Raw genomic sequence first — 7,438 nt, 5'->3', positions numbered from 1 at the left:
ACATTTAATGTAAGTGAAACTGCTTTAAACCTAAATATGCTTGCTGCTTAAGAAGACTCCTACAATATAACTAACTCGAGGAAAGCTCAAAGGGGAGTTGACAGTTATGGTCAATACTGAACTTGTTATTACATCCTAGATGAATATTTTCAGTGTTCAAAATTGCTGAGCTTAAAGTTTGAAAACAATCTTAACTTTCACTTTACAGTAAGCATGAATCACAAGCTTGTAATGCGAAACTGTTAAAACTTAAATGTTTGTTCTTTAAAAAAAAAAAAAAAGGAAAAAGAAGAAAGAAAGAAGCTGACCAATAGTGATCAGAAGCAGTTGTACTTCCCATTTACCAATCATACTGGATATGAAGACACCCTCCCTACTCTATCCAGTTCCTATAAAGATAGCTTTTATTCATGTAGATGCTATTGGATGGTCCCTTGCTTCCTAAGCAAGGTTTGACTGATAGTCACTTGAGTTTTCCTGAAGAATTTGGTCATATCCACTCATACTGCTCTGACCACCATAACCCCCTCCATAGCCACCACTCAGCTGCTGGCTGGCCGGACCTCCGTAACTAGACTGGTTGGATAAACCCATCCCTCCCATCATCTGGCTACCGTAAGCACCACCACTTGCCCCTGCTGTAGAATTCAAAAAGAGCTCTACATAGCTATGATCATAAGCTCCTCCACTTGTCCCTGCGGTAGAATTCAAGAAGAGCTTCACATATCTGTGTTGCATATTTGCTTTATCTTTTGCCATAGCTGCCACAGCGTCTTCATGAGTAGCAAACTCAACATCTGCCTCACCAGTAACTCTTCCATCAGGTCCTATTTCAATGTGCACTGTCATGGGATTAAGAGGTGAGAAAAAATTGTAAATATCATTCTCGGTGGCTCTGTATGGTAATCCCCTCATATGTACACAGTGCCCCGTGGTGCTCTGGAAACTGGACCCACCATCTCCATATCTATGATCAGACATTCCTGAGAAACAGTAGTTTAGGTCTCTTCCAAATCTATCAGACCCAAAACCATACCCGTCATTATAACCTCCATAGTTATCATAGCCTCCATACCCTCCACCATAGGCACCCCGCCTCATTCTTTCAAATCCGGCCCCTCTGCCAATGCTATTATACCCTCTTCCAGCCCCTGGCCTATCGTAAGGACCCGGGCTTTCTAGGTGGATCATAGTGGGTTCGGACTTCAGCTCGGCTACTCTTGAAGATTTCAATGTACCTATGCCCTATTCTTTCCTTGTGTTTCTTTAAGGCCTTCTCAGCTATCTCCTGTGAAGCAAACTGCACAAAAGCTTCCCCTGTGCTCCGCCCCTGAAAGTCCACTGGCAGTGTCATCCCATTTGGCACAATTTCCAACCCTGAAAAGAACTGAACAATTTCTTTCTTGCTACAGCCAAATGGGAGTCCTCTGAGTCGTACAAAACCATCATTGGCAGTATCAGGACTATTTGGACCTGTATGCTTTAACACCCAATCCATTTCAACACTGTTGGATTTGAATACTTCAACATATCTGTGTCCCATGGTTTCTCTGTCTTTCTTTAAAGCCAATTTCACTTCATCTTCAGATTCAAGTTCGACAAATGCTTCACCACTCGTTCTGCCTTCTCTGGTGTAAATGAAACGAACACCTGATGTGCCATTTTGGATTTTGCAATCAGAGAAGAAGCGCATCACTTCCTCGGCTGAGCAGGACCAGGGTAGGCCCCTGACCTTCACCACGAACCCCTCCCTGCCCTCTGTGCTCAGCATCATGGTGACTGATGGACTCTTGGTGGCAAGCTTGGCTCAATGCAAATTCAATGTGGCCTTTGACCCTGTTAGAGTTTCTTCCAGGTATCTGGTCGACAGAAATACTTTAAAAATGTTTGCTGCAGGACTCCAACGAGACCGGGGGATTTTCCTTCTTCTTCCCTCAAACAGCTATAGCGAGACGATAGACGATGACCAGAACTACTTCTCTACATATATATTTCTATTCCTTTAAAATAATTGAACAAGCTCTGACTGTATTGCCCTGGCTGACCTAAAACTTACTATGTAAATGAGCATAGCTTCATACTCTTATCTGTCTGTCTTTGCTGCCCCAGGGCTGAATAAAAGGTTTGCACAAGTAGACCAAGTCTGTAAAATTTTATTAATAACAATTTTATTTTACATTTTAAAGAAAAGAAATAAGACATACAAGAAAATGCAACAGTTTGAAATTTTGGCATTAATAAAATAAATAGTGCTTAGGTGAAAGAAAAAAGTCATTATATGCCATGGACCAGCCCTAGTCAGCCTTTTGCAATACATGGGAAATTAGGGTTCTGGACAGGTGGGCATGAAGTTGGTGACAAAAAGGGTGAGAGACAGAAACGGACACAAAGGAGTGCTGAATCTGGATGTATTTTCTCAAAGCGAGTGCCAGTCTTATAATACAGAAGAATAACAAGAAGGCTAGGTGAATACATTTGCCAAGGTACACTGGTTCTTAACACAAAACGAAAATGCATACATAAAAAGATAGCAGGAGTCAGGCCGTGTTTACAACTGGGAATAGGAAGAACTCTTATTTAGATCAGCTAAACACAGGAGCCAGGTGTATGCTCTGATGCAATGCTAGTCTATTGTTAAATCCATCAGCTGGGGTCCTTTAATAAATATCTAATTATAGTATTCCTGTGGGCCTAGTGAAAAACTTGAACCAGGGGAATTCTGTTCTACTAACCCTTTCATGAATAATACTACAAACCACCTATTTCCTAGGCCATGGTGTATTCCTGTGTATGGGTGTGACTTGGCTATTGTTCTAATTAATTACTATGTAGTCTATTCCTGAGCTTTTCCAGTTCTATTCAGGTAAATTGTAATGCCTAAACATTGGAACACCGGCAGAGGCTTAGCTATATGTCAAAATCAATCCTTAAAGGCACTTACAATAAAACAATACTGAAAAAGAGCACACAGATCCATACCCCAGACTGACGCAGGGACTGGTTTTGAGTGTACATGTTATGGGAATGCCAAGGTTCTAGGAGGCTAAATTTCCGTGAAACTCTTTGCCTTGTGACTGCTTCTAGGATTTTATGCCTGTCAAGCAGACTTCACTGGAGTGGATGTGGCAACTATAGAATGTATGAATTACTTTTATTTGAAAAAATAAGAACAATAATAATTTATACTAAACACGTAAGATTCAGCTAAACTCTTTAGGAAGAACACTAGACTATTGAGTGCCTATGAATACTGGAATATTAAGTGTGTGCAAAAAGAAAAAAGCTATATATTATTTACGTGAAAATCTTCTAAAAGCAACTAGTAACAAATATAACAAAAATACAACAAAAAAAGCAACTAGTGACAAATATAATCAGAGTAAAAATAACTTAGCACCAATGAAACAGCAAAAGAGGTTTAACATATATGGGAACAGAAAACAAATACATACCAGGAGTAATTTACCAATTATCAACTTCTAACATTGCCAGAGAAATATTCATTCACATTTATGTAAATTATAATTATTATGAGTGATAATTAGAGTAGTTATAGATTATTCCATTTATGTTTACATTACTAAGTTATATAGATTTTTTTCTGACTGTAGTAATGACGTCTTATTATCTAAGCCATATCATAGTAGATATGTCTTAACTGCATATCTCCCATCATAAAAGTGCTAATAATTAAGGTAAATAAATTCAAAATGTGATTTTTGAAACCTATGAAAGAAAATATCAGGCAAAATTTATTTTTCCAAACCAAACTCCTAATGCTTTCAAGGAAAAATATAATAGTGGTGTGATAATGGTTGTCAATGGTTAGGACGTGAAGATTTTCCAACTTAGTTGATAATGTTATTGATTCTGACATCAAACATACAAAAGACATTATAAGAAAGAACACGGCAAGACATCATTACTACATTCAGAAAAAATATTTATATAACATAGTAATGTAAACATAAATGGAATAATCTATATTTACACTAATTATAACTCATAATAATTAAAGTTTACATAAATGTGTTGAATATTTTACTAAAAACATCATTTTACAAATGAAAAGATACCTAGTATGTATAAAGTACAGGCAAAATTCTATTGCTAAAATTCTACATTATTTCAGATAAGGACTGACTGGAACCAAAAATATAATGATTTAAAGAAAATGAAAGAGAAATTTCTTTAGCTAGATCCTGGGATAATAATAGAATCCTGATATTATATATTATGCTTAGTATGGAATATTGAGAATTTTCATTTGCATTTGGAAAAGAAATAGGAAGTGTTATATTTAATTATCTGACAGCAAGTTTCTAAACTGTACAACATGGCAATAAAAATAAAAGTGCTGTGAAGTAGAAGAAAATAAATTGCCATTTTCTGAAAATAACTGAAGACTGAAATATCCAAGTAATGTAACAAATAACTCTGGTAAGTTTAGTTCCAAAGTCAATACACAAACGCCAAGTGAACATCTATCTGTGTGATCATGAATTATAAAACAGGGCTGACAGTGCTGCATTGGAATTCCACAGGGGCAAAAATTAATTTTCCCAAATTTCCCAGTTTTAATATCAAGCCTATTGATTCTCAAGGTTATTACTCATGGATTTGTTTGTTTGTTTGTTTGTTTGTTTTTTCTTTCTTTTTGAGTGACAAAATTCAAATATGTCTATATTTGGTTTTAGATCTTTTAAGTATTTGTTTTTGAAATGTGCTTAATCTTGAGGATATAACATCATGTTTATTCCCATAGTTAGAAGTTATTGCCTCTTTACACTTCAATTTCCTTGGACCTGTTCTTATAATGAATATGAGAAATTTGAGTATATCTTTCCATGTGGATATGTAGATGCTTTGTTTTGTTTATTAGAGAATCTCTCATTCCAATATTGATCTGGAATATAATTTTATCAGATATTAAATTGCTAAAAGAATATGAAAGTCTGTTTATGAATATTCTATTTCATCTCAGTAGGCCATGTTTTACATCTAATCAATACAACATCTTAAATATCATAGTATAAAGGGAAAAGTTCATATTTTAAAATCCAAAATTCTCAGAATGTTTAGGAGTAGATTTTAGAAATGTATTCTGCTTTACAAAGAATAATAACTTGTTTTGGTTTAATTATTAAAACACTGATGCAATTCTATAAGATTTTAACTCAAACCTATAAAGAAACTGATAAAAATAGCTTTATGAACTTTGATTTTATTATTGACATTAACAAATATATTTTTCCTTTAAATAATGTATAATTTTATAATTTTATAAATTTTATAAGCATACAATTTCTAGCTAAGTATAAATGATGAACTAAAACTTCTGAAAGAAGTTTGAATATTTTATGTATACTTCAGGTTAGGCACAGTTATCACAATTTAAGTATGATCATAAGAGGCAAAAACCAAAATCAATGTACTTCAAGAAAATAAAAAACCTTTTGCTATTCTATTATTGAGACTGAAATAAAAAGAACAAAAACAAAAACAAAAAAACAAAAACAAAAAAAAAAGCAAACAAAAGCGTTGAAGATGGCTCAGTACATAAAAATGCTTGCAGTGCAGAAAAGAGAATGAGTTTTAATCCCAAATCATCAAGTAAAAGATTGCCATAGCAGAAAATGTGTATAATCCTATAAACTCTGCTCTGTTGATTGGTGACAGGTAGCTTGCTAGCAAGGTAGTGTAACCCAATAGGACGCTTTAGTTTCTAAAATTAGAAGGTGAAGAGCAATACATGAAGACAACTGACACCTTCTTTTGATTTCCAAATGTATGTACACAGGTATACAATGTGCATACACAAGAGTGCACACAAGCCTCTATACTGCCATGCCATACCATACCATACCATACATACATACATACATACATACATACACACATGCATATATACATACATACACAGAATGAGAGAGAGAGAGAGACAGAGAGAGAGAGAGACAGAGAGAGAGAAGTGGAAAAGGAAGAGGAGGAAAAGAGGAAAAAGAAATAATAGGAAAGGTAAGGTGGGAGGGGGGCTCCAACTGGGGACAAAGGAAAGAGAGGAAAGGAAGAAAGACAAATAACACCAAGAATGTTTATATTTACCTTAATAAGTATATCACAGCCTTTGAAAGAAGTAGGTGGCACAGTTCCAACGAAACATAAAGCAATGACTGAGCACACCAGTGAAGTGTATAAAAGAATTTGTCATCTTAAAAAAAAATGTTACTTTGATATTTCTGGTGAAACATGAATGCATGCATAAATAAAGAAAAAATACTTTCCCCTCAGGTTATGGGAACAAGGAAGTCAGAAATGATATTTTTTGAAAGAAAGTTTTAAAAACTATGGAAGTGGAAGGAAGTACATAAGACAAATTGCAAAGCTAGATTATACCAAGGTATGTGTATCTTTAAGATAAATTCTCTGCTCTTTTGTGCCTCTGAGAAAGGATTTGTGAAGTAAGAAAAAGGCAAGAGCATTTTCTTCAACAAAATCATAAAGAAAAGAGAAGCATTTTTATAAGCAAATGCTCTGTGGAACTAATTTATAACTAATCACATAAAATTACCTTGATGAATTAAATTATAAATTTGTAACTTAACAAATTAGCCTAATTTGTTAAATTATACAAATCACTGTCAAATATAAGCATCCCTCTTCTGCTAGAGAAATTGGAATTTGTTTTGTTACTTAAAGACTTAGCTAGGTCTAACATATTGGATGTTCTGTCAATATTGAAATTTTCAACTTTCCAGGAATGGTGCCAGTCTTCCAATAAAGGCAGAAAGTGAGGGAAAATATGCCATGTTAACCATTATGTCCCTGACATGATGGAATCACACACATTCCATACAACATTTAAATATTCAAATAGGGTTACAAGTTGTAATCTTTGTAGAAAGACGTATCTTTTCCATCAGAATGCTGTGCGAATAGAAGATCCTAGATTTTACTGGTCTAGTAAGCTCTCTCTGCCTTAGGAAATATCTTGCTGTGCATAGAGGATATGGATAATTGTATTCTCAGGGAGAATATGCACATGAACATTAGTCAGTTTACCTTTACCACTTATAAGAAGGAGAGTTATTAGAGTCACAATAGACTACAACACACAGGATATTGACAGAGAATAGAAGATAAGAATGGCTATATTGTATATTCTGAAGATTGGCTTGTGATAATATAGAAACAAAACTATATGAAAATTAAGTTTGTCACATATAGTCAGCACTGATTCTGTATTCTTACAGTTAAATATTTAGCCAGATGTAGTATGGTCAGAAACTCCTGTTCTAGAGATCCTGAAATAGGAAAAACATTTCATTCCATCATGGGATATATAATGATATTCTTCATTAAAGATAATAACAAATTGCATATATTTGAGTATTTAGTACTTTCAAATCCGATTGTGAAAACATGCCACAAATTCACA

At 34.6% G+C, this 7,438-nt stretch overlaps 1 pseudogene; it reads right to left on the bottom strand.

Annotated features, from left to right (window-relative positions):
• Window positions 1-244: 244 nt before the first annotated feature.
• On the bottom strand, window positions 245-1,974 carry Gm8775 (predicted gene 8775; annotated as a pseudogene).
• Between the last annotated feature and the right edge of the window lie 5,464 nt (window positions 1,975-7,438).

This window comes from Mus musculus, chromosome 3 (assembly GCF_000001635.26).
Source record: "Mus musculus strain C57BL/6J chromosome 3, GRCm38.p6 C57BL/6J".
NCBI lineage: Eukaryota > Metazoa > Chordata > Mammalia > Rodentia > Muridae > Mus > Mus musculus.
The sequence above is the reverse complement of the archived record's forward strand: the minus strand, read 5'-3'. Positions and strand labels throughout refer to the sequence as shown.